This window comes from Orcinus orca, chromosome 18 (genome assembly GCF_937001465.1).
Source record: "Orcinus orca chromosome 18, mOrcOrc1.1, whole genome shotgun sequence".
Classification (NCBI taxonomy): Eukaryota; Metazoa; Chordata; class Mammalia; order Artiodactyla; family Delphinidae; genus Orcinus; species Orcinus orca.
In genome coordinates, this window is record NC_064576.1 from 12,641,680 (window position 1) to 12,669,012 (window position 27,333).

At 38.2% G+C, this 27,333-nt stretch overlaps 1 long non-coding RNA gene across 2 annotated transcripts in view; it reads left to right on the forward strand.

Annotated features, from left to right (window-relative positions):
• LOC117202793 (uncharacterized) overlaps window positions 1-27,333 on the forward strand; it is a 74,968-nt gene that overhangs the window by 4,501 nt on the left and 43,134 nt on the right. The window contains exon 3 of one of the 2 annotated variants that reach the window (XR_007473140.1): window positions 435-2,711. The exons of the other annotated variant lie outside the window; for it this stretch is intronic. This is a non-coding gene — a long non-coding RNA (uncharacterized LOC117202793). Of the gene's footprint in view, window positions 1-434; window positions 2,712-27,333 lie in introns of those variants that run through there. 2 annotated transcript variants of the gene reach the window in all.

The window sequence follows — 27,333 nt, forward strand, 5'->3', positions numbered from 1 at the left end:
ACTTTTGACATCATTTGCTTCCTGCTTTGCTCATTGAAATATGAGTATGTGGCCACCACCTTTGGGCTGTGATGCCTTATGGGTGAGTTTGAAAACCAACAAGCTTTGGATGGTTAAGAAGGAAGGGAAGAACCTAGTCCTGAATGACAACATTGAATGTCAAACCTATGTTGGAAATGCCCACCTTTGGACCACGGTTAAGTAAACAGCTAGTGTCCTTTGTTTTATGTTTGTTAGTTTAAGTCTGCTAGGTTTTCTGCATCTTGCAGGCAAATACATCTCAACTGTTACACAGAGTGTTAGGGATTTGAGACAAAATGGTGTTTTAAAAGATCAGCAATCATTTATGAGCACTTTCATTCTACTAATGAACTGCATGGTATTTCCAAGACATTATAATATTTATTGAGCACTTACTATGTTTATTATTCTAGGCCCCAAGGATACAACAATAGACAGATAGCCAAAAGAGCTTGAATCTAGGAGGAGGTACAGACGTTATAAACAGAAGAGGCAGGCATTAAGCAACTGATTACACATTTACATTTATGTAATAACAGCTATAACTAATGCTAATAAGGAGGAAAAAAATCAGGGATTACAAGGGTGTGTAATAAAATAAAATATAAATAATAGAATATTACAAAATATATAACTAAATAACTGAATAACATTACAGAAACACTTTTCCAAGTACATGGTAATAGTATGTATCATTTATACATGAATTCCTAGAGGTCAAGAGAAACATATAATAACCTGGAGTGGGTTTGGTCAGGGAAAGCTGTCTGAGAAAATTAATATGGAGCCATGTTTTGAAGGAAGTGGCCAAAGAATAGACTAGGTGGGGCAGAAGATGAGAGAGCAAAAAAAGAAAGCAGGAATGAGGCAGAGTGAAATAAGGGGAATACAGAATCACTTGATTCCTTAATTCCCTATAGCAACGCCATTCTAGGGACAACTATCAGGGAAAAAATCAGAAGCCAGAAGTCTCAAATCAAGAGTATAAAAAGTATGAAAATAATATAGGAAAAAACAATACAGAAGAAGAAGTAGAAGAGTACAAAGGTACATTTGAACTTAAGGCATTATTCAAAATAATGAATAATTTATAATGTGGGTGTCATGAAAAAATTGTCATAAGGGGTAATTATGGACTTGAGGACATCATGAAAGAGGGATTCACACTTTCACAAATAGAAGCAGGAAGAAAAATGAAGAGTAGCAAAAAATGAAAATAAACAGGAAAACAATTTTTGCTTATAGTTATTTTTTTCATGGTAGCTGTTATTGACATGCATTATGTAAAAATGAATGGGATTTGATTGAAAAGAAAAATTTCAACAGACCAGTAATATATAAAGATAGTCTTTTGGTAAATAATGTAACTTAAAATGTTTTTTGTAGAGTGCCTTTTTGTACCTTGCCATAGAAAAATCTTTTCAATAAAGTAGCTGCAAGGAATAATAAATTATAGCTTAGTGATGCATTTTGGAAGTAAAGAAACACGTAGATGTACCAAATGTAATAGTATAGCAGCAATAAATAACCTGTAATAAAAATCAGAAGTTTGTCAGACATTACGTGGTTTTTGGTCAAATATAATTGTAGTAATTTTTCTAATGCTATTTTCTGTACAAATATAAGAACATTTTAAAATTAAGCCACAGTAGGCATATGAATATCTTGATATTCATAATAATGTAACTAAATTTTACATTAGTTACATTATTATGAATAATAAAAATGTTTTGCCATTTCCAAATCACTTTCCCACATATCCAAGAAACTTTTTGTTTTTAATAAAAAATTTAAAAATAATTAGGAGCAACTCTACTAATATGTGATATGAAGATGCTGAACTAGCCTTACTGCTCCTTCCTCCTAGATGGCTGGAGTAATATGGAGGGTGAAACACCCTGCAATGAAGAAGACTATGGGAAAACCCAGGAATGAGGGTTTTTTGTCATTTTGAAATTGTCTGGGACTAGAAGAGGGTAGTGGGGATGTGGGCCTGGGGCAATAATCAGCCAGCCACACTGTGGGAGAATAAAGCAGGGAAAGAACTGTTGAAAATCTGCTAGTACTTCTCCTTTCCGCTGCCTTGGGAAAATCAGTGCCTGCCCCTGCATGCATTGTGACTCTGAGCTCTGGGCCATGTAGACTCCATAAGGAAATCAGGGCCGCACAGAAGCCCTGTGCTTGTGAGGAGCCATGAAACTCCTTGGCTCCCAACCAACTTAGGGCAGTTGCCCACCAACACCTCCTTCTCTAACTTCCCTGGCAGCTGGCGAATCACAACCTAAGGACTGCTCCTCCTGAGGTTGCTTCTCTCTGGGGAAACAGAAGGTGAATTCTTGATCTAAGAAGTGATTGGCTGTGATTTTCTTGGGTTTAGGGTTCTTCACTGCAGAGCTCATTTACTCTCACCCCTGAGCAACTTGGCGTGTCTCAGACTGGGGTCTAGTAAAATGATGAACCATCCTTGTTTACCTAGGACTGCCCTGGGTTTAGTCTAGCATCCCAGAAAACCCCTAAGTGCCAGTGGGTCATCCTCGACCTATCCTCAACACATTTCCAGAGGAAAATGAATGCATGTGCAAATTAGATTATTTTGAGAAGTACAGTTATTTTAAAAGACACACACACACAAATAGTAGATTATGGTTTCCATCAGAAGTATAAACATTAGAATGGACCACAATTTATAAATTAGCCTGATAAACATACTAAAAAAAGATAAGGGATAATGTTAGCTGTATGAAAACAAACAAACAAAAAGGAACCAAATGGCCATATTACAAATGAAATATATCGTAGCTGAAATAAAGAACAAGAGAGATAGGATAAGATAGCAGAAGAGACACAGTAAGGAGCACGTGAGAACATTGGAAGACCAGAGTTCATCTCCCAAAAGGAAGAAGGGAAGTGCAGAGAAGTAGAAAAGGGATAATGGAGAGCAGATGTAGAAGTGGCAGTATACAGATAATCCCGAAAAGAAAGAGAAGGAAAAATAAATGGATGACTTTTTAGAGAAACTCAAGTGTTAAATTTCCAATAAATGAATGGATGGATGAATGAACAAATAAAAGACTTCAGATGGAAGGGCCCATGCAGTATCAAAGGAGAATGATATGGAAAACCCACACTAACAGGTTATAGGGAAATTTGGGAGAGCCAAGACAGAAAATTCTAACAGTTTACAGTATGAAAAATTAATATCAAATTAACATTGAACATTTCAATAATAGCATAAGAAGCAAGAAGAGCAATAACATAAGATTTTCAAAATATTGAAGGGAAAGGACTTAGAAACTGAAGTTTTATATTCAGCCAAAGTGCCATTCAGGTATGAGAATAGGAGACAGATAATCTCAGGTGTAGAAAACCTCAGAAATGTCGCAGCACAGAGATCCACACTGAAAACAGTGCATGAGTTCTTGAGGAAAAGGTGGTAAAAATCTAGATGATATTGCACTAGAAAAGATGATCAAATATTTTAGTAAAATCAGTTGTCTTTAAAAATATCTAAGATGAAAGAAATGTCGAAGAGAAAATACATCCATAAATTTTCAGAATTAAAAGTCTAGATAATATCAGCCTGATGGGGGTATACCAAGAAGTTTGAGAACATGACAAAGGTGTTCTTGTCTTATTAAGGGGGATGTTTTATATATACATATATATATATAAATGTAATTATACATATATAATGTGTAATATGTATATGTGTATGTATTCACAAGAAGAAAAAAGGAAGAATAATATTAAAAAGTATTAAAAAGAATAGAATTTTTAAATATTGAAAAAATAAGATATTCAAAATAGATCCTGAGATATCAATAATTATTAAAAAGCCAAACTCACCAGTTAAAAGGGAATAAAAGGTCCATTTACATGCGGTTTACAGAAGGTACACCTAAAGGATAAGGACATACAAAAATTGAAGGAAAAGTATGCTAGAAGTCCTATCAGGCAAATTATTAAAACAGGCAAAGGAAAGCCAGTATAGTGATATTAGTATCAGATTTAAACTCATTTTAAGTCAAACGTATTCTTAGGCATGGGAAGAATTACTATATGATGATAATAGATTCAATACACCAAGAATTTTTACCATTATTTTACTAATAAAATAGCATCAGATTATATAAAGCAAAAACTAATATAACCGTAGGGAAAAGTGGAAAGCTCCACTGTCATATTCCCTATAACCTAGCAATTCTAACTCGAGTCATATATCCAAATTAACTCTTGCGTGTGTTTAACCATAGCCATGTTCAAGAATTTTTAGCAGCTTTGTTCATAATAACAAAAACAAAAATCAAAATAAAATCCTGGAAACAACTTAGATGCCAATCAATTGGAGAGTAAATTGATGTATCATGGTATGTTCACAGTAGAGAATTTTATATGATGGTCAAAACATGAATGATAGTAATATGCAACAATATAGATGACATTGTTCTTTTTTTTTTTTTTTTTTTTTGCTGTACGCGGCCCTCTCACTGCTGTGGCCTCTGCCGTTGCGGAGCACAGGCTCCGGACGCGCAGGCTCAGCGGCCATGGCTCACTGGCCCAGCCGCTCCGCGGCATGTGGGATCTTCCCGGACTGGGGCACGAACCCGCGTCCCCTGCATCGGCAGGCGGACTGCCAACCACTGCGCCACCAGGGAAGCCAGACATTGTACTATTTACTAAAAATAAAGTAAGCCCCAAAGGTTGCCCATAGCATGATGCCCTTTTAACAATGTTAAACGACTAAAATTTTTAAAAATATACTTTTTAGAAATGCAGTTAGACTATGTAAAAAAAGGAAAAAGGGAAATGATGAACACATGCAAAATGATGAATGTATTGAGTAGAGGGAGGCAAGGGGTTGAGATAATGGGGAAAATCTGGTAGTTCTTCCAACATGTAGGGCTTTTATTTTGAGGGGTAAGTTCACAGGTACTTAATTCATTATTTAAAATGACTAAAGAAATAATAAAAGTAGATCATGCATGAGTCAATAATAAGAATGTGTCATGGATCAAAGATTATTAATCCATATTATATGCCAGAGTTAAAAACAAACTGTATATAATGACTTAGATTCTAGAGATTCTAATACTTTAAGGTTGGAGTGTTGGGAGCAGAACAATAAAAGACGTAGAACAATATCCTTGCCTTTAAAGAGGTGAGGTACACTTTTCTCTCTCTCACTGTGATTATTAAACCTGCCACTCCCCAAACTTGGCATTCTCAAAGCGTCTGTTCCAATGTGAATGAAAGTGGAGGGAGTGGGCAAAGGAAGAGGGGCTGGGAGGAGGAGATGATATATAATTTATCCAAATATCTCTAGTAACTTTTCTAAAAACAAAGTATTATATGTCCCGCTCTCTCCAGTGAATTCCTTTCTTATCTTCTCGGAGCTTCTGACTCTGACTCTTGACCTATCTCATGCCATCTTACCTTCTAGCACATACACATTCATTTCATTTCATACTCTTATACTTTGGAATGCAACTTAGAGGAATGCAAAAAAAACCCTGGCCTTTGACTTCATACAGACCTGGTTTCACATGCTGAGCTCCTCCACTTCACAGGGTGGGTTACTCAACCTCTGCGAGACTCAACTTATCTGTAAACTATAAGAATTGTGTTTATTAGTTTGTGTGGCATGTGATGTAGTAATCCCTAGGCATAAAAAAGTGAAGTTTTTGTCAAATCTATACATGCCTAAATGAGGAACCATATGATTTCCATTCCAAAGTGTCATAATTAGTGATTTCTAGGCAATAGTGTCAGGAGACTTTCCATAATATCACATGTAAAGAGGAACATTAAACAGGGCCCTAAAAATGAGCTTTAGAACTGACATCTTCAGCACCACACTCAAGTGCCAGGGTGAAGAAGTTCCATAAGGCAGTATTCATTCAACAGATCTCTATCAAGTGCAAACTATAAAATAGGCACTGCTCTAAATGCTGGAGATACAGCAGTGAATAAAGTTGATTCAATGTCTTTCTCCCATGGAGTGCAACAGTCCAATGGGGGAAGACAATGAAGAAGTAGAAGAGTCAAAATAACGAGGTAAACTTAATGTTTACAATGTATTTTACTTAACCCAATCTATTTAAAATATTATAATTTAAATATATAATTAAGATAAAAATTATTAATAAGGTGTTTTACTTTTTTTTTCATACAAAGCCTTTGAAATCCAGTGTGTATTTTACACTTACAGCATTCAGACTAGACACATTTCAAATGATCAATAACCATATGTGGCTAGCGGCTACCATATTGGACAGAACAGTTCCAGGTGATAGACGATGGTTCAGGGGAGCAATGGAGAGATTTGAGACATTGTTTTGTGGGTGATGCTGACAAGCCTAGATGATGGTTTGGATGATGGCGTGATAGAGAGAAGAAATCAAGGAGAACTTTCAGATTCTTGGCCTGAACATACTGGTCTGTGTGGTTGGGTCCGATTTTCAGAATGACTTTGCTTTGGATCCTTCAGATTTTTACTTGGCTGATTCCTTCTCATTTCCCAGGTTTCTTCTCATATGTCACTTCTTTAGAAAGATCTTTCTTAACCACACAACCTAGAGTTATCTCCAACCCTAGAACATGCTTTTAGATTACTGATTTCTTCTTTTTTGCGGTACACGGGCCTCTCACCGTTGTGGCCTCTCCCGTTGCGGAGCACAGGCTCCGGACGCGCAGGCTCAGCGGCCATGGCTGATGGGCCCAGCTGCTCTGCGGCATGCGGGATCCTCCCGGACCGGGGCACGAACCCGTGTCCCCTGCATCGGCAGGCGGACTCTCAACCACTGCGCCACTAGGGAAGCCCTACTGTTTTCATTTTTGTACGCTCATCATTACTACCTGAAACTGCCATTTTTATTATTTGTTTATTGTCTGTTTACTCCACCAGATCTAAGCTCTTCTCTCTTGTTCATTGTAATCCTCGGTACCTAGATCAGTGCCTAGTACAAAGCTTAATACATGTCTCTTGAATAACTGAAAGGAATTTAGATAAACAAATTTTACTTTTTTACCACAAACTTATAGAGATCAAAATAGAATTTAAAAAATTCCAAAAGTCAAAAGAGAGTTAAGAAGATACCTGTGTTATAGAAAAAGCAGATTCTTACGACTTGACTTGCATTATGCTGTTTGGTTTCCAAGATTAGCATTCAAGACCAGCTACTGTGTGCAAGGTGCTGTGCTGGGAATTAAAGGTGACTTCTTCCTTGTCATATGTGTATATAAACTAGCCATAATGTTAAAGATTAGGCTTTGCTTTGAAAAGGGACTTATAAAAATGTAGGTACAGGATTATTTAGGATACATTTCCATGTATGGTCTGTTCTCTGACATCTTTTTTTTTTTTTTCTGATTTATGTTTAGTTTGTGAGTTTCACAGTTCTCGTCACACTTGTGACAGATGTGTGGTTAACCTGATGGCTTTGAGTTAGGACATAAGTTTCCAAAATAACTTTCTCCATTTGAAGTAAGGGCAACTGCTAGTTTCCTGCTGGGGGTTACAATATTCTATCTTTTTACACAGTAGGTGAAATATTCTTTTGTCGGAGATTAGTCAGTTCATATAGACATGGATACTGGAGATAGAATTTCCCACTCACCGCTTGTGACCCCGAGTGTAACCCTGAGCAGACTTCTGTCTTAACATCAATAGTACATTATTGCAGTGTCTCCTCTGCTGACTGTTCATTTGAATGTTAGTAGCGTTCAGCACATTGCATAAAACATCTCGGGAACTCATACAACATTTGCAAATACCTGTAACTGCACAATTGAACTCTAACTTTGCTTCTGAAAATCCTGTATTTAACATACAGAGAAGATGAAAACAGGGGAAAAAATAGAGATTTTCTCAATATCAAGGAGAGGGAGATATAAATATTTCTCTAAAGCTCACCTTATCCCCAAAAGAAACTTCCAGCTCAAAAAGAGAAAGTCCACAACAGGCGAGGTAGGCATCGATCTGTGGGTTTGAATGTAGAAGTGCCAGGAAGAATTTGAAAAATCACCTCTTGTATCAGCTGACTGCTGCCTGAAATTCTGCGCTTAGGGTTTTGGTCTTTTGATGTAAAAGTTTTTTGTTTTTTTTTTTTCCAATTATAATGTAAGTGGCAGATACGCAGTTAAATTGCACCATTATCCTATAAACTTTAGGACATTCAGCTATGCTTATCTGGCAGGAAGAGAAAACAGGGAGAATAAAGTAGAAGAAAATAAGTTAAGTCAGTGCATAAGTCATGGCATGAATGTGTGCCCAGAGTGAGCATGAGGAGGCCACGGGAATCCACTGTATTGATATTTTGCATCATATGCTATTTTTAATGAGAAGATTAATCTCTTCACATGGTATGACATGAACAGTGCCAGGCTTAACAATTACTAGATTCTTAAATTTGATTCAAATGCTCTCTTTTTTTCAAGCGGATGTGAGAATTTTCCAAACTTTGGAGCTGTATCTTTCATCTGATTCCATCAATTTCTCTTCTGCTTCTCACTCTATTGTGTTAAACAATGGTTTGGGGCACCTTGGGGAAGACAGATCAGAGCCACAGTGGAAGGTCCATCCAATTGTTCCTCTCAGCAGCCAGCCAGTTATCTTGTCAAGGAGAGTTATTCATCCTGCTTTCCAGGGTTATCGCCTCAAAACTCAGCTTCCTGCTTTTGCAGAACAATATATCCTCTTTTTATTATTACCCTAATTAATGCTTCTCACACAGCTTCACAAAATATTAAAACTCAGTGAAAATTAACCACATCAACTGGCTGCACTAGTTGAGGAAGAAATATTGCTGCCTCTGTGCAATGGCACTGCTGGCAAAATTGACTCCAGTCTACATTTGAGTGAGAGAATCTCAGGAAGACATTTCAGGGGTATTAAACCTTTTCATTTTCCTTGGCATACTGGGTAGTTGAACAAAGTTAAGCCATCCTATAATGCAGGTTGCTTTGATTCTATTCTGTTGGGGACCGGTCTCTGGCATTTATAGGTTTTTTTTTTTTTAAATAAAAAATTTGACTATTTCTCATACAAACTAATGTTGTTTCCAGTGAAAATATTTATATATGTAAATTATCTAAGAAATATTAATCTGTTGACATCCTTAGATTATATGAACAACAATTAGCTCCAGGAATGAAATTAAGTCAGTTCTGCACTACATACTGACAAACTGAAAGGAGCTACAGTGGACAATTTATGGTGTTGTCAGGTTATGATTATGGTACTCCAAAGAAAGAAATCCACGTAAAATAATTGCGAAAGGAGACCTAGCAATAGCATGTGTTACTAAGATTATTATGCTAAAGGCACAAAGTTTCAAAGGGCTCAATGCTGTCTGGATATCAGGAAGCCTGGGGATTTTCTATCTGGATCTGTGACTTATGGGCTAGGGGTGGGGCTGAAGCTCAGTAAGACATTTAACCGTGACTTGGTGAGTCACGTGTGTGTGGGAGCTGGTCTTTATATAGTAATACTCCTCAAACCCTGGCTCTCCAAAAGTAGAAATAGAGAACACTAAGCCATTCAGGTCATCTACCTATTTCGTTTTTCCACTTCACTTGGTTTCAGAAAGCACTGAAGTACATTTCATAAATTCGTATAAGATAACCTTAAACAAAAATTAACTATAGTGATACATCTTCTAATTCCAAGAGTCAATGAGATCTTTCCGAGAAACCTTAACCTTATTTGTCCAAAAAAGTATTTATAGAAACTGTATTTCACATTGGAATACGTCTATGTAATAACTTTCATCATGGCAGTCATACTTTGTCTTGCTTCCCGTGTGAGTGTCTGTGGGTGAGGTGTGCCCAGGTCCCACCCAGGTCTCCCCAACTAAGAATCTGGGGGACAGAGGGGCAGGCATGTGCTTACTGGAAATACTATATATGTTGAACAAAATCCTCTAGATGATTCTGTCATGCCCTCATGGTGAAAATCAATGTAACAATATTAGTTCTGCATTTTTGAAAGGAAAAATCACACTTTTAAGAGGTGATCCTGCAAATTGCTACTGAGGATATCAAATAAGAAGATTACCTACCCCAAATCCAGAGCCTAGTTTAAATTCCACATCCCCATGTGTCCCTCAAACTAGAATTAATCTCTCTTTCTGTATTCCCCAAACACTCCATACTTTTCTTTTGATACGTACTGTAATTTTTCTTGTATTATATTTATTTTATCTCCATCTGTCCTCTCAGCTAGTACGTGGACTCATGCATGTTTGCAGCAGGGGAGATAAAGGTGGAGAAGCTATAACTTTGTTCCTTATCTTTCTAATCTTTATATTGCTTTGGCTGGTCAATAGTATATATTCAATAAATGTGATTGGATTGGATTAAATATGAAATATTAAGTGGTATTAAAATTATGATCAAGTTCAAAATTATTGAATTGTTATATTATCCTCTCTATTAAAAGGTGTCATAGCACTTAAGATCAATGGTGTTTTAAAATTTTGAACTTAAACTCTGAACCAGCTAAAATCATAACAGGAGGGATTTTTAAACAATATAATTCTTCAAAAAGCAGTAAAATAGGCTTAATTCACAAGACTCATCATAACTGAGTCACATCCTTTAGGTAATCATTTGCTAATTTTCTAACCAAATCCTAGTACTGAAACACAAACAAACTCTGGATCTGACAGAATAGTGGAAAATACAGAAAAGCTCCCATTTTTTATCTCATTGCATGTAAAGTCATTCTTAAAAGCAATCACATCAAATTCTGTTTTAATTAAAAATAGCCAATAAGAAAATTCTAATTAGGTAAAAAAATAAACAAGCAATTATAAAACAAATCAGCAAGGCAAATGAGTTTTAAAGATGTGAGTCATCAAGCTTAAAATAATATTAGGACAATTTATAAAAACTTGAACAGCCTTTGATATAGTTTTGTCTGTGCCCCTTAAAATTTCAGGATCTTTTATTGTTGTTTAAAGATCAAGGACGTCTGAATAGTAGGACTTGGACAAGCTGCCTAAGGAAATATTTATTATGATTTTAATTCCTTTATTAAAGACCCCCTCTTTGCTTCCAGCCTGAGGTCTGGCGTAGACAGGATACGAAAGCTTAGCGGTGGTGGTGGGCACAGAAACTCCACAGGGACTCAGACTAGAATAGCCAGATGGAGAGTTCCCTGGCAGTCCATGGTTGGGACTCCACGCTTTCACTGCCGAGGGCGAGGGTTCAGTCCCTGGTTGGGGAAGTAAGATCCCCCCAAAATAGAATAGCCAGATGACAGCAGACAGGGTAGAGAAAATGAATGCCAGTTTCCTCTTGTGAGTGCACAGTGGGTGCCTTGGTTGGGGCCCTTGGCCCCATAACTCTCATGAATTACACAATCTGATCTTCTGCACAGAAGTTTTCAGAGGCACAGTTGAGTGTGCTAAAATGGCATCCCAGGATGTTTCTGTGCACCCACAAGCCCAGCTTATTTCCAGATGTATTTGGGAAAAATCAAAAACAGACTTCCTTGGTACTAGAGAGATATAGTAAAAATGCAAATGACCATTTAGTATCCATTTATATATTTCTTTGGGAATATTCACTCAAGTCAGGCTCCTGAGGACCCATGTTTACAGAGTATGAGTTCTCTGCTCGTAGCTCGTGGGCACACCATGTCTAGCTCAGAGGCAGTCAGATTTGTTTCCTCCTGGGACTTTAGAATTGGAGTCTGCAGCTGGGCACTTGAACTAAGAAGTGATGGAAAGCTACACTGAGGAGGCCTTTTTTTGGGGCTCTATATACAAATAAATCAGCAGAGAATGCCAGTCTACAGAGAAAAGCCAAAGAATGAAGCAGATTCATAAAAAGAGGTAGAGAAAAAGCAGTGATGACCTGCTTAGTTCCAGAGGTGACAGCTCACTCAGTTTCTGAGAGGTGTCCTGCTTATGAGGAAATCCAGTTGCATTTCCTGCCATTGCCATGTGAGATGCCTCTCCCACTCCAACGTTATACTAAATTTTCCTTTTCCTTAAGTTAATATCAGTGGGTTTCTATTGCTTATAACCCGAAGACTCCTGACAAAGACAAGATTATTCCATTAGGATGTGTTCCCTTAAGCCTCAATTAGGTTTACATTGGAAATGAACAGCATTCTGCTGTCAATTTGTCAGCATTAATTATACGTTATGGCCCAAGCACTGTTCAGAGCCTAATTGCATATAGCTTGTGACAGCGACTCTTGGAGCTGCTGCATGTTGGTTAGTTAGAAGTTCCAGCTATATTCCCTGGAGAATATAGCGTGTCCTTTCTGTAATGGAAATATTGTCTCTCATGCATGTCATTTTTGGCATTAATAACAAAATGCAACACAAAAGCTCCAGGCAATAGCCAGGTCACGCAACTTGAGGCCTGGGATGCAGCTTATCTCACAGACCCAGGCATAGAGGCGGGGTGCCAGCTCTCCAAACATGGATAGGCGATGCAGATTTGAGTATTTCCTGCAGCTATTCATATAGAGGAGGTGTTTTGCTTCAACTTACCATTTGTTCATGTACTTGTCTTCTGGAGAAACTAAAAAATAATATGAAATTATCTAGTTCCGCTGTGAGACAGCATCTGGCTTACCCAGAAAACAGTTGTAGTTTCTCTTGTGAATACAGGGAATTCCTCATTGTCCAACCTGAGGTGAAGGGCATGTAGGGTTATAGCCTAAGTCATATTTGTAAACTTACCATCATCTCTAAAATAGCTTCATATTTAACTTTTAAATCAATTTGGAGGTGAAACTCTCAGACTATACCATTCATCATCTAAATTTGAATACTTTTGAGAGTAAAATGGGATGCTGTTAATAATAAAGCTAGGACACCAAGCATAAATTGGGGCTGCCACAGGCAAACTGTATGATACAGTCACCCTACACTTGGCCTTCGTATTCAAGTTTCTGAGTGACTTAATTTTAACATAGTCATGTTGGTAGCAATGATAAAAATCATCTAGCTAACATTATTACATTAGACATAGTGCTGTTTGTTTTATTTATTTTTATTTTCACAGTGGTATGTTTGTTTTTGTTTTGTTTTGTTTTTTGGCATGGGTTTTGAACACATCAAATTTTAGCTGCCATTTTGGAGACGTGCCCGGACTCCCACCACTGGTCACTATCTGTATAAATGGAGGCATCTCTGGGGCATCAGTCGCTTCACCTTTAAGATTAAGTGGATTATATTCCATAAACCTAAAGTTCCTTTCAGCTCTCAACAGTCTATAATACACTTTTTTTCTTTTTTTTAAAATTTTTGGCTGCACCATGCAACTTGTGGAATGTTAGTTCCCCGACCAGGGATCAAACCTGGGCCCTCGGCAGTGAAATCACGGAGCCCTAACCACTGGACTGCCAGGGAATTCACACTTAACAGTCTATAATCAGTGATATATACATCTAAGAATTCTACTTTTTTTGGAGACATTTTGATTATTTTGATTCAGGTCACTCCTTAATACAAAATAGAAACTATGTATGTCCGTGGATAATATTATAAATATGTTTTATACACATATAGTTAATATGAAAGTAATTTTTTTTTTTTTTGGCTGCATCGGGTCCTAGTTGTGGGATCTCTGTTGAGGCATGTGGGATCTTCCGTTGTAGCGTGTGGGCTCTTCGTTGCGGCGTGCCAGCTCCAGGGTGCGTGGGCTCTGTAGTTGGGGCCCCTGGGCTTAGTTGCCCTGAGGCATGTGGGATCTTAGTTACCCGACCAGGAATCAACCCCGCGGCCCCTGCATTGGAAGGTGGATTCTTTACCACTGGAGCACCAGGGAAGTCCCTGAAAGTAATCTTAATGATGCATTCATGAAGTTGCACTGACAGCATGGTGTAGCATCAAGCCCCTGGACTAGAATCTAACCACTTATTTCCTCTGTGAAAGGTACTTAGCCATCTGGATCCTGAATACCTTCAACTATAAAATGGGAAAAAGAATAGCTACTTTTTAGTGATACTATGAGGATCAAATGATGTGTAGTACGTTAAAGTATCCTCTGTATACCAGGTAAATAGATGTATACAATCCGTAAAGGCAGTCCGTGTTCCTATTAGAATGTCAGTGTTATTATTGAATATCTGTATCATTAATGTGGACTGCTAATGGACCTTTCTGTTCTCAATATTGGCTTTTACTGTTAGAGGCATATTTACATTAGGTAAAAGTACATCCATAATTATATACTTTATTAGAGTCAAACATTCCTGGGCCAAAATACCTTCTCTCACCTTCTGAATATATGACCTTGGAAAGGTTACTTAGGCTCACAGAGTCTCTATATTCTATCTGCAAATGATGAATGAGTAATGTATATAAATCACATGGCACAAGGCCTAGTTTATGTGAACTATCGTTACTATTATTATAGTTAAGATAGTATTGGAGAATAGAAGTCAAGGTCTCCATTTAAGGTGGGGAACAGAGATGTTTCCGTAAGAGGAACTTTATATAGTGCGTGTAGACTACGGAAGTGTTTAAAAGTGAAGAATGGCAGTTGAGACAACAAACCCACAGACACTTCGTCAGCACTGTTGTTCCCACTAGGCAGATCTCATTCATGGTCATCGTTGAGCCATCTATCATGGACTGGCCACAATGCTGTGACTCCCAAGAATTCAGATTTACAGTAGGGTTGCAGATATGTTTTCCTATACAGGGCTTCTGCCAGTGAAATCAAGGGCTTGGATTGATGAACTCTGCAAACAGTGTTAAGTTGCTCTTAATCATTTTATTGATGAGGCAGAACAGTCTGATGAGTAATAAACCAATTTTGCCTGAGCCCTACCTGCTCCTCTTGTGAACACTATTTGGAGGAACCCACTCCTATAATTTGTTGATAAGAAATCAAGTATGGAGTGTTGATGATCGCATTTAGAGAATTATATCTGTGATATTAATGAGGACAGGCAACATGGATGATGATGATGATTTACCTCACATGCATCAGAAACAGACTTGACAACTTGATTTTACCCTCATTGTCTCAATTAATTCTAATTAAATAAATGCATGACTTAGACAAGGGTCAAAAGTTATCATTGCTTAGTAAAGATTCTGAATTTTCTGGCGCCAAGAAACATTTGCCTCAGGTTATTTTCAGCTGAGTCTAAAGCTTGCTGTACAATTATTTTTGAGGAGAAGGATCTAGATTTAGGAGATTTTTGGCCAACTTCTGGTTCTTGATTTATGGATTTGGCCGTTTCTTAAGGTCCTTGGGTCTATCCCAGCTCTCCTCCTGCCTGAGGTGGAAACTATGGGAACCACGTGGATGTGAAAACCCCAACCTGCCTTCATTCCCCAGGACCTGGAGCTCTGTCAGGATCTGATTGCCCTGTGGACAGCCCAAACCTCAATTCCTACTCTCCACTCTGGGTTTCAATTTCTTCTCTGTTCCTGTATACAGTGATTTCCAATTCCATCTTCCAATTTTAGCTTTGGTGTAATTATATTTGATATATTTTATCCAACATTTATAAGTGTTTGGAATAAGACCAAGGACCCATCTGCTTAGTTTCCAGATTTTGGTATAAAGAGGATTTGACTTCTCCTGATTTTCAGATCTCCCAGAATGCCATGTCTCATGTTTGTCATGAACAGAATTGGCGTGAGGAAACTAGAGCCAGGATCTAAAATCTCAGAGTCCATCACAGTATGGCAGGTTATTTGAGAAAACAGTCTCCTATCCTAAAATATCTAATATCTGGAATAAAAGGCACAAACCTTAAACTCTGATGGCAGTGAGACTGCAAATTTTAAACTTTGAGGAGTAACTGGGATTATTTGTTTTACCAGGAATAAGCACAATAGGTCAGGTAGTATTTGAGGAAAGTTCAAGGCGAAACTTGTAGAGTGTTGACTTTTGAGTAGGACTGTGGTCACCCCAAGAAGTCATACCGACATCAGCGCAACCTTCCTGGACCCTGGAGCACAGTCAAGGTGGAGATGTATGTTGCCCCTTGCCATGTCAGGTTTCCTATCAGTAAGTCACACTGTTCTTAACTTCTTAGGTTCTACAGACTTTAAGCAAGCTTTTTATCTGATTACCTTAATTATAGTGCTTGGTACCTTAATTGTGTCTTCCAACAAAACATAAATTGGTGTAAAAGCATTTTGTGTCCTTAAACACAAACACTCACATTCGTACAGGGTTTTCCCATTCCCGTTTTCCTGCAGGTTCCGGTTGGCTGGTTCTCTGAGGCTTGGTGACAGTGCTGGGCAGTCTGAGTAGGGCTGTGCTCTGGCAGGGACTGATGGGGTCCTGGAGCAGCAAGATGCACACAGAGTAGCAGTATTCTTTTCTTTTTGGTGTTCAAAAAGCGTCAGATTGCATTGTGAATAAACACATGTTGGAAGGTTATTAAAGGAGGTGAGCACCGCTTTGCCCCAACCACGTAAGTTCACAGGCTCCCCAGAGGAAAGCTGGCTGAAGATTGTTTCCGGATGCTGAGACTTCCGGCTTCATAGTCAGGCCTTTCTCTGTCCTGCTGCCTCTAACAGCACTGAGAGAAGGGACTAGGGTAGACCAAGGTGAGATTTTCATACACTTCCACTGTCCCCTACCCACTAGTTCTCAGCACTACCTTATCAAAAAGGCAAGTTAGAAGACAACCCAAGTGTTCATTGACAGATGAATGGTTAAACAGAATACGGTAAATCCATGCAACGGAATATAACTCAGCCACGAAAAAGAATAAATTGTGACACATGCTAAAAAAGGGATGAACCTTAAAACATTATGTTACGTGAAATAAGCCAGACACAAAAGGACAAATATTGTACAGTTTCACTAACATGAAATACCTAGAGTAGGCAAATACATAGACATGGAAAGTAGACTAGAGGTTACCAGGGTTTAGGGGAAGAAGAGAATAAGGAGTTGTTGTTCAGCGGGTACAGAGGTTCTGTTTGGAGTATGAAAAACTTTTGGAGATGGCTGGTGGTGATAATCGCACAATATCTTGCAAGTAATTAGTGTCCCTGATCTGTACACATAAAAATGGTTAACACAGGGGCTTCCCTGGTGGCACAGTGGTTGAGAGTCCGCCTGCCGATGCAGAGGACACGGGTTCGTGCCCCGGTCCGGAAAAATCCCACATGCCGCGGAGCGGCTAGGCCCGTGAGCCATGGCCGCTGAGCCTGCGCGTCCGGAGCCTGTGCTCCACAACGGGAGAGGCACAACAGTGAGAGGCCCGCGTACCGCAAAAAAAAAAAAAAAAAAAAAAGGTTAACACAGCAAATGTTATATACATTTTAACACATATACAGACAGAGGTAAGTTAAGGGGACCGTCACTTCGGGAAAGATGTAGAAGGCATATTTTTCTCTATTTCTCTAAGTACAGCTATATGTAGTTATATAAGCTATAAGGACAAGATATATAAACCATAAGCCTCTGAATGGTAGAGAGAAAAAGGCAACCTCCTAGGGGTCTTGAGATCCAAGGAATGATACTGTTGTGAGTTCTGTGGGTTTTCTTTTTGCCTCATGTATCCCAGACTGGGTGCGGGAGAACTCAGCAGCTTGGGAACACCAACAGTTGCTGCCAAAAAAAAAAAAAAAAATCCCAAAGAAAAGCCAACTTATCATTGAAGATGCTAGTGCCAAATTTAACGTGGGGGTAGGGTGGGGTTGGAGCTGACAAAGGGGTGACTCTGCGCCTGCACCTAAAGATACCGTACGCTTACACATATAGATGGAATCTAAAACAAAGGTCATGAAGAACCTAGGGGCAGGATGGGAATAAAGACGCAGACGTACTAGAGAATGGACTTGGGGACACGGGGAGGGGGAAGGGTAAGCTGGGACGAAGTGAGAGAGTGGCATGGATGTATATACACTACCAAATGCAAAATAGATAGCTAGTGGGAAGCAGCCACGTAGCACAGGGAGATCAGCTCCGTGCTTTGTGACCACCTAGAGGGGTGGCATAGGGAGGGTGGGAGGGAGACGCAAGAGGGAGGGGATATGGGGATGTATGTATACGTATAGCTGATTCACCTTGCTATAAAGCAGAAACTAACACACCATTGTAAAGCAATTATACTCCAATAAAGATGTTAAAATAATAATAATAATAAAAGAATAGCGCCTGGGATTGTTATGGCTACAAAACCTGCTGGAAGTTTGTCAAAGACAACATCAACTCCCCTAAACTCCTCCCTCACTGAGACGGTACAAAGCCTCTGCTTTAATCTGAATGTATTCAAAATGTTACCTCTTCACTCACTTCTAATTTTCCCAGAAAATTTTCAAAGACTGGTTTGTTACCATATGCAGTGAGGGACTCCTTGATTACTGCAGCTCAATTCAATGCCTGTAGAGACCTAGCAACCCATGTAATTATATCCAAAGTAAAAACGGTTACTGGGGAGAATTTATACCCAGAAGTATCAGTAGGCCAGTACTTTTAAACAAAGCCTCAGGAATTTCTAAAATTCAGACTATCATCCTTGATGAAGTTTTGCCAACTTTGGATCCTGTGAGAACAAAGTTCAACACAAAAGGGGACTCCAGATCCCACCTCTGCTTCTCTGTGAACAGTAGGGTACAGAGTGAGCTCAAGTTGAACCTCATTTGTCTCCCTCAATGTCTTTGTTGCACTGGACAGATCACTGAACTCTGTGCTTTCGTTTTCTCATCTGTAAAATGGGAATGTTAATAATAATAAAGATTCTTTTAAAGAGTAAAAGTCAAGTTAGTTGCTTATAGCTCCCATTATAAAAAAAAAAACCTTGTAAACTCTTAGAAAGCAAGAACTGTCTTCATCTTTAGAATATTCCGGAAAAACCTGCTCTGCTGCCTTGTAGACACTCAAGGAAGACTTCACGGACCAAAGCAGTGTTCTGTATGAACACTTAAGCACCAGCACTAAGTACTCTCTGAGCTATTGAGTACCTGGAACTCCTCATCTTCTCATCCCTGGGAGCTGGAGGTCCACATTGCCTAGTCACAGATCCTATTTTTGACAGCAGTCTAGCCACTCTCTCATCCCAGGCTGGAATATCCCAGTGGCGGGGCCAGTGGGCACAGTTCTTCATTAAAGGCTCTGAAAAGCAATTACATCATTCCTTATTTTTATATCTCCCTGGGAGGATATGAGGATTATCTTGGCTTCCTAAAATCTAATTAAACCATGAAACCACTTTATCCTTACCTTGCAAATTATGAAACCTTAGGGGTTAAGTGATTATGTTAAGCTTACTAATTTAAGCATGGGGAAGTATAAACAGAATTCAACACTTACTCCACGTTTTATCCACTGGGTTCTACTCTCCTGGCGCTGAAGAAGAAGAATCTAGCGCTCACATCCTTTATGCTTGTTTTTTCCTTCCCGTAGTTATCTGAGGGACTTTAATTCCCTAAATCACAAGGCGGTAGGTAGAATTTGAGTAGTGTAAGAAACCTGTAAGCTAAGAGATCACTTTTTGAGGGGGGTCTAGATATTTAATTAAGGAAGTCTCTAGATAAGGACAGATAACAGAATTTCCTTAATCTATACACCAGTTTCAATTAGGCAGTGGTTAGTTAAAATGCATTTATAGGACAACCTAAGTCAAGAGTTAATGAAATTTGTCATTTATTTTGCCTGCTATAAAAGGAGAACCATACAACTTCATTCTTGGGTATCTTCTCTTGGTTATTTACATGAATTATTTATCTTATGTCTGGAAATTTAATACATGTCATAGTGCTGCAAATTACACAATCCATCTCAGGTTTTGTAGTTTGCTGTCTAAATGGGTAATCAGTCTGAGCTATTAGTTTTATTTATTCAACCCGGTTCAGGAAGTAGAAATTTGACCCCATTTTACACTGTGCTGAAAACATAGATATGGTTAGTCCAAGATGTTAGATGTGGTGAAGGTAAAAAGAAAACCAGTTGAAGTGAAAGGTGAATTGATAAATGCTGTGCTGATTCTGCATGGCAGGATCGTGGGAGGAGATTAATCTACTGCCCCTGCTAAGGCAGAGACCAGAACACACTGGCTAGTAGGTAAAGCACTGAATTAAAATACGGCTTCATTCGTCATTCTGAATCAGTGAAACAAACTTTGGCAATTTTAAGAAACGAACTCTCAGAGGTACAAAACCGATCCGCTTCCTCTTATCTGATAATTAAAAAAAAATAATGTTGGTTTCTATCCCAGGATCCTTGAACAAAGTGTATTGGAATGTTATACTAGCTTAGTTACTACATCCAGTGACAGACTGCCGTGAAAAACAGATAGTGAAATCCTTTCTGAGTTGGTTTTTGTATGACTGCCTTTCATTTGAAGGGAAAAATGCAGAATAAAGGATGGGAAGGTTTAGACCCCGTGACTATGCATCCGAGCTCAGGGAGGAAGAGGAAGGAGAATGGGTCACACACACAAAAAAACAATTTAAAAACTTCAGGACACACTCAGGTGTTCACATCTCCCCGCAGCCCCTCACCCCTGCCACTGCCTCATATGAGGACATGCTTTTTACTCAACTTTTGAAAACAGTCTGCAATTTTAAGCTTTCCAAACTGCTAAATAATTAACTTTTATTAAACAGAACATTATGTAGAATCCCATGAACTTGACCACTAGGTAGTATTGCAGACAGAGAGAGGATGGAGGACCACGTTAGCTTTAAGGCTGTTTTGTTTTTTTTTTTTTGGGCCCAGCCACTCCGGGGCATGTGGGATCCTCCCGGACCGGGGCGCGAACCCGTGTCCCCTGCATCGGCAGGCGGACTCTCAACCACTGTGCCACCAGGGAAGCCCTTAAGGCTGTTTTTATCTCAGTGTTCATAAATGTCCTTTGTCAGGCAACAAGGCCTTTGTGTGCTCTGCTTCACTCTGCCTAGAACATTCTCTTTCCTCGTCCTCCCTGTGCTCTTCCTAGTTAACTCATATTCAACCTTCAAATTTCAGTGTACAATCCTTTTCTAGGGAAACTCTGTAATTCTCCAGACTATCTCAGATTCCTTTGTCTCATACACTTTTCACAAGACCTTCTTTCACAGCAGTAAAATTTATATTTATCATGAAATTATTTTATTGATATCTGTCTCCTCTAAGGCAAAGTAAGCTCTATGAGGTCAGGGGCCATGCTTGCTATTTCTCATCATTTTGCCTCTAGGTTTTAGCACAGTGCTTAGAGCATAGCAAGAACTTGATTAATGTTTTGAATAAATGACCGAAAAGCAAGAGCAATTTTGCTTTTGGATTAAGTAAGAAAAGGAACTCAAAACACAACTTCTGTGCCTTTCAAAACCACTATGGGTTTTGAAGTTCTTGTGACCAGTATGAAGGGACAAGTTCTCCATAGAACGCTGGCTCAGGGATGACTGTGAACTTCACAATACAAGTGTCTGGCTAATTTGGAAATAACTATGAAAGATGTTTGGATGGTTGATTCATTATCATGTGACAAATAAATAACTGGCTTTAAAATTAACAATGATTTTTTTTATCATTTGGTTGGAAGAAGTAAAGAAGAGAAAATTGAGATGGACCTACTGGGCATCTTGGCTAATTATAGTCACATCATTCCTGCTTTTTTCCACCACTGTAACATCTGCTGACCTTCCGTGACATATTGTATTGCTCTAGTACAACAAGAGAAATCAGCAAGTCTACCATCTTAGGGAGATTAGAAAATAGGACTTCCTTTTGTTCCATGACCCCAACCCCCCCTTGTGGCCTTTAGTTCCTCTTTCCTTTGTCAGGGAAGGTATTACCTTTGGGTTTCCTCTTCAAAACTGCGAAGGAAATTCAAGATTTAGTTCGTTTTCAGCTTGCTGCTTGGCTTAGTGACAAAACTCAGCTATTGTTTTATTTATGTTTTTATTATTTTTTTTCAGCTATTGTTTTAAAGATCAATATAAAGTTGAGAGTAAAAATTGAGATCTGAGTGAGAAGCTCTTTGTGTTTCCTTTTCATCTCATCTTCAGTTAATTTAATACATGTTTGTTGCAAAGCTATGATACAGAATGCACTATGATTTGTGTTAGCTGACTAAAAAAAAAGATTCACAGTCCAATGGGAGAAGCAGAGTTGTAGCTAGCAATATAAGACAGATAGTGATAAGTATTAGAATAAGAGTACAAAGAAAGTTCTATGGGAATATAAGGGAGGACAGATTAATTTCAATTTAGGGATTTTTGGAAGACTTTGTGAAGAATTTGGACCTTGAAGATGGATCTTTAATGATGGGGAAGATTTCATTGATCTTAAAGAGAAAAAAGAGGGTCTTTTAGGCAGAAGGACACAAGGGGAACCTAGACAAGAAGGTAGGAGAGCACAAGGAATGCTTTAGAAATATATGATAATACTGTGGGGCTAGAGTTCCCAATGTTTGGTGATATAATGAGTAGTAAGATTGTAAATGCAGAGTGAATCTATAGAGTAGGCTTTGAATGTTATGCAAGACAGTTGCAACTTTATAGATAGTGTCTGTTCTGGAAAGGTTACCTTTATCAGAGTTTTAGTTTAGAATGGTTTAAGATAGCTGGAATTCTGTTCTGATGAGGTAGTGAGAAATAAGGAGGCAGGTCAGCCCAATTTCTTTTGTCTTGTGTTAGTCTCTAGGGGATTTTGGCTCTAATTTATCTGAGATGGGTACATGGGCTTTGTTGGGGAGAAGGGGGCATGGGTAAATGATACTCAGGTTGCATCCAAATGTATTATCTGCAAAAGAGGCTGGCTGCCCTGTGTCCTGGTTGGTAATGACTCTGGATCCTCCAGCCTCAAGGAGGGCGATGGAGGAGGAACAATGCCTCTTTCCACTGTCTTGCTGGCCTGCATGGCTTCTTTTTCAAGACTCAAAGCATGACTCAGCGTCGTCCATTGATTTTGAAGTTCATTTCAGCTTTGTAGATTTTGTTATTGGCATTTCCTCCCATAGTCTGACAATAGGATGTATGACAGTTTTTGTTTTCATTTCATTGTTTCCCCCCCAGTGTCCTATATATATTAAAGTTGAGAAAGGCTAAAGTCTTAGGCTGCTATCCAGAAGTCATGTCAGACTGGAAATGAGCGCATGATATTTTGAAGTTCCTTTTGGTGATTTCATGGTTCAACAATAAGAGAAATAATAAGAAAATCTTGATATATTTCTTGTCTGTGATTATTTTCAAAAATCTGACAAGACCAAAGTGGAGTTGGAAGATCATGTGGGCCACTATTGTAGTATCCAGGGGGGAGGGATCAGGGAGCGAACTCAGGTCATTGTAGTAGAAATGGAGAAGAGAGGATGGACATGAGATTTGTCAAAGGGGTAGAATATGTAGAGGTTATTGTTGATTGGATGTAAGAGCTGAGAAAAAGGGCAAATTTGCAATATTACCCAGGTTTCTGGCTTCAGTGACTGAGCAGATAGGTGAAAGTGCCACTCAAAAGAATGGGGAATGTGAGAGAAAATAAAGACTTTTATGAGACCAGTCATGAGCTCATTGTGGATATGCTGAGGTTGACATGCCTGTGAAGTTTTTCAGTGCGTATACAAGCAGTGGGACGAAAACACATGGGATTAGAGCTTAGAAGATATATCTGGCCTAGATTTGATGGTCAGTAGTCTATTGCAGTTTATACCAAGGAACTGAATGGATTTCCCAATGGTTATGAAAATAAGAAAGCCAAGGGCAGAAGCTTTAAGACCATAGAAGGAAAGACCAGGACAGCTCCCGTTTAGGAAAATTTAAAATGTTCAAAAGGCTAAAAGAAGGAACAGGGTTCCTACCTCAAGAACTGGACATTTCTGGGGAGAAAGAGCATCCAGATTTGAAAAAAGAAACATGCAGACATTTTAAGCAATGAAAGATATTGTCATTAAAATAAAAATCAACAGATAGATTAAAGAATAGACTAGATGCAGATGAAGAGAAAATTAGTGAATTGTCAAATATGCCTGATGAAACCACACAGAATGCAGAACTGAGAAATAAAGAGATGGGAAATACAGAAAAAGAAATGAAGAGACATAGAAAACGAAATGAGAAGCTTCAAGAAAATGAAATGAGAAGCTTCAATTAAGAGCTAATAGAAGTTCTGGAAGGAGGAGTTTAAGAGCATTATGGAGAAGCACTATTAAGAAGAATTATTAAAGGTGTTTTAAACAAAAAAGAAGCCTGAGTTTGAAAAGGCACACAAGCTCAGTTAAGATCAATGCAACAAATCTGCATCTAGAAACATTATATTAAAATTACAGGACATCAAAGGTAAAGAGGAAAAAATATAAAGCTACAAGAGTAAAGGAACAAATCAAATCGACAGTTGTAGGATCACTGTGATCGTAGATAACAGAAGACAATGAGATATTTTCAAAATGCTTGGGGCAATTACATTGTATAACCACTTAAATGTCATTCAAGAAAAGGCACATATTTTTATTCATTGCTAAGGAACATTACCACCTACCAACTCTTCTAGCAGGAACTTCTAAGGGATGATACACTTTAACTGAAAAGAGCTGAACCCAGAAGGAAGGAGTAGGAAACTCACATGCAGAAAATTGACCTATGTCTGAGTTGGCATTGCAGACCCATGGGTAAAAGATACTTGACTCAATAAATGGGGCTGAGGCATTCCATTCTCCTCAAGGGAAAAACAAAATAAAATTGGGTCCCTGCTTCACTCTGTATACAAAAATCAGTTCTCAGTGGAGTAATTTGGAAGGCAAAATTATTATAGAAAAAATATAGGAAAATATCTTTATGGCCTCAGGGTAAGGAAAAATGATTAAACCACAGAGAAAAGGCGTTAATAAATTTGACTATGTTAAAAATTAAAAACAAATCTGCCCCCACCCCAGTAAGATTGGTATGTAGAACAATTTTCAGAAAATTCAAGTGGCTAGAAACTTATAAGAAAGAGGCTTAACTGTACTAGTAATTGGAAAAATGCAGATTAAATCCCAGTGGGATTAGCAGACTGTCAAAAATGTAAATTGACAATATTAAAAGTTGTAGAAGATTTGGCATATAGAAATGTAGACAATGTCCATTTGCATTAATAAATGAATATTGACAGTATTCACTAAATCAGGACAAAAATTGTGGTGTATTTATACAGTGGAACATCATATAGGAGTGAAAATGAGTGAACATAAACTGTGTATGTGCACAGATAATTCTCACATATAATGCTGAATGAATAAAGCAAGTTGCAGAAGAATACATGCTCTATGGCACCGTTTACACGAAGCTAAAAAACTCAAAACCATATTGCATGTGGTTAAGGAGACACACATGATAAAATTATGGAGATGCATGGGAATGGTATAGTTCAAATTCAGGAGGGAGAGTTATGTGATCTAGAAGGGTTCACAGGGGTTTCACCTGTGTTGTAAATACGTTATTTATCAGGTTGTGAGGTAGGTATCTGGTCATTTGTTGTTTTGTTCTGTTTGGCTTTTTATGCCTTAAATTTTGCATAATGCTTTTCTAAAATGAAGCGTAAATCAGAGGTGAGGAATTGGAGATGGCAAGTGAAGACCATTCTTTCTACTTTTTTTTTTTTTTTACTGGGAAGGAAAGAAGAAAAGAGATTGTATTCTATTTCTTGACACCAAGTGATTTGGAAGAATTCAAAAGTTTATGCTATTTTGTAGATAAACTGACATGTGAAACTGCAGAATTCTGAGCTCAAATTCAATATATTCAAATTTGTGAGGTAATTTTTATTATTTGGACCACACCATGGTCTAATCATGCAAAACTTGGAATTATGTTGAATTAAATCATTAGAAAGCAAAAAGCTCAAAATGATTTTTTTCATTGTATTATTATTCTCTAATTAATGTAACTTTTTGAGAAGAACCAATAGTATACATATAGAAAAATGATCAAAATTGAAAATACTAAATCATTAAAAATATGTATAAAGATCATTCTTTCAAAGAAGCTGAAATTTGATATGAAGTTCTCTTATAACCTGTGCTCTAAGTGTAGATGGTTTGTGGTCAAATTTCTTTGTTTATGGTTTCAATTCCAGACACTAAACTAGGTATCTTTACATATTTTGTTTCATTTATTCATCGTAAAACTTTCAAAAATGAAAGAACTCACCAACAACATCCATATCTCTTTAATAAGATGGGCAGGTATTTTTAAATGTGTGTTAAAAATTATGTGCTTTAGTTGTCTCCTCTTTAGAACTAAATCAGACATTTTCTGAGTAGGGTACAGCATGTTCAGTACTAAAGGAAAACCCCTGCTTGGAACAAAGGTGTTACTGAATAGCTCTGCCAGAGACCTTTACTTCAAAGGCAGAATTTTATTTCACAGGAAATGTGAATATGACATGTGAATATTACTAGTAATTAGCTTTTAAAATAGCAGGAACTTCATTTTCTTCATTTATGCTTGGAAGCTAGACGTGGAATTTGTGGGGTGTTTTTGTGGCTTGTGTGAAATTGTTAGAAACATGCCATATTGTAGCTAAGAAACATACCAAACTTGGTCTTCACCTGAGACAGCCCCTGCAGCATGGTCTTGAGGAGGCAGTAAACCTGGAAGATGAGCAACCGCTGTTCTCAGCAGGTGCTGTCCCAGTCTGGGCCCCCAGCCCCACCCCCTTACACATTCATTCTTGTCTCCAGTGGAAAATTTAAAAGAATTAGTAATCATAATAGCATTCACTAACTGTTCAATCTTGCTGTCCCCATTTAGAGATGGTAAAACTGAGGCACAGAGAGGTTAAGGGTCTTAACAAAGGCTACAGTGATTGAGTGGCCAGAGTCAAGCTTTAAACTGAGGCAATCTGATTTCAAAGCTACTCACTTAACTGCCATGCTACATGTCTTACCGTATTTGAAGACATTAAACTTGGCCATTAATGTGAGTTACTATCTCACACTAGGAAGATTCTCTCATAGTTTCTGTTATCGCCCCTGGTAGCTGTTATCACTGGTAAGTTGGGGCTTAGATCTTTACCCTCAAGCGCTGTGCTGATGCACATATTCTGCTAGGTAATACCAAATAGTGTTCTAAAATGATGATACCAATTTAAGTTCTCAACACTGCATGAGAGTACGTCTTGTTCTACATTTAAAGTTTTTGCTGACCTGCTAGGTGTTTTTAAATTGCATTTCCCCAAATTATTGATACAGTGGAGAATTTTTCACATCTTTGGGCCATTTGTATTTCCTCTTCTGTGAAATGTCTGTTCATGTCTTTTGCTCATTTTCATACTGTCTTTTTTTTTCTCATATTGATTTATAGGAGTCCTTCACCTATTCCAGATACTAATCTTTTATCTCATATGTGTATCAATGTCTTAGTTTGTGTCTTCTTACTGATCCCCTTGATAAATAGAAATTCTTAATTTTAAAGG